This window comes from Myotis davidii, unplaced genomic scaffold, assembly GCF_000327345.1.
Source record: "Myotis davidii unplaced genomic scaffold, ASM32734v1 scaffold107, whole genome shotgun sequence".
Taxonomy (NCBI): domain Eukaryota; kingdom Metazoa; phylum Chordata; class Mammalia; order Chiroptera; family Vespertilionidae; genus Myotis; species Myotis davidii.
Genome location: NW_006383012.1, coordinates 5104642 through 5105298, shown reverse-complemented (window position 1 = coordinate 5105298; position 657 = coordinate 5104642).

Below are 657 nucleotides of genomic sequence, written 5' to 3'. Positions count from 1 at the left end.
CCCCCCTGCCCCGCCTCGTGTTCCTCCATAGCTCCTCAGGCTCCCCCACTGGCTCCCCAGCACGCCAGACCCTGCACCTTTGCACAAACCTTCCACTGCTTATAGGAGACCATTTCCCCTGGGGCTTTGCTCCTTCTCTGTATTTTCTAAACACAACTAGAAACATGCATTAATTTTATACTCAGGGAAAATGCTCACCATTAATGTTAAATGCCATGTTCCCCAAAACAATTTTTCTTGATCTCTTGTCATCTGTGGGTGCTCAGGCCATAAAACCACAATCAGATTTCTAAAACCTCTCCCAGAGTGTGCCGTGTGGGGCCTTCACAAAGTCAGGTATGACTGGGGACATAATACAAATACACAACCAATTGTTACCAAAGTGAAAAATGTAAACTCTCTGAGGGCAGACCCTCATCTTTCGCTTATCTGGGTATTTCCACTGCGGTGGCTGGTGACTATCTGAGCCTCCTGGCCTATGGTTTCAATAAATATTTGTTTAATTGAATTGTAAACCAATGCATGTAAGAACAAGCAGGACCTGCATGCCTGGCCTCTTATGAATAGAATAAAAATAACCCATGTAATTCATCAGATTAACTGATAAAAGGTTTTGTTCTTTCGCCTGGAGAGAGGGCTATAAAGAGATCATTCTTC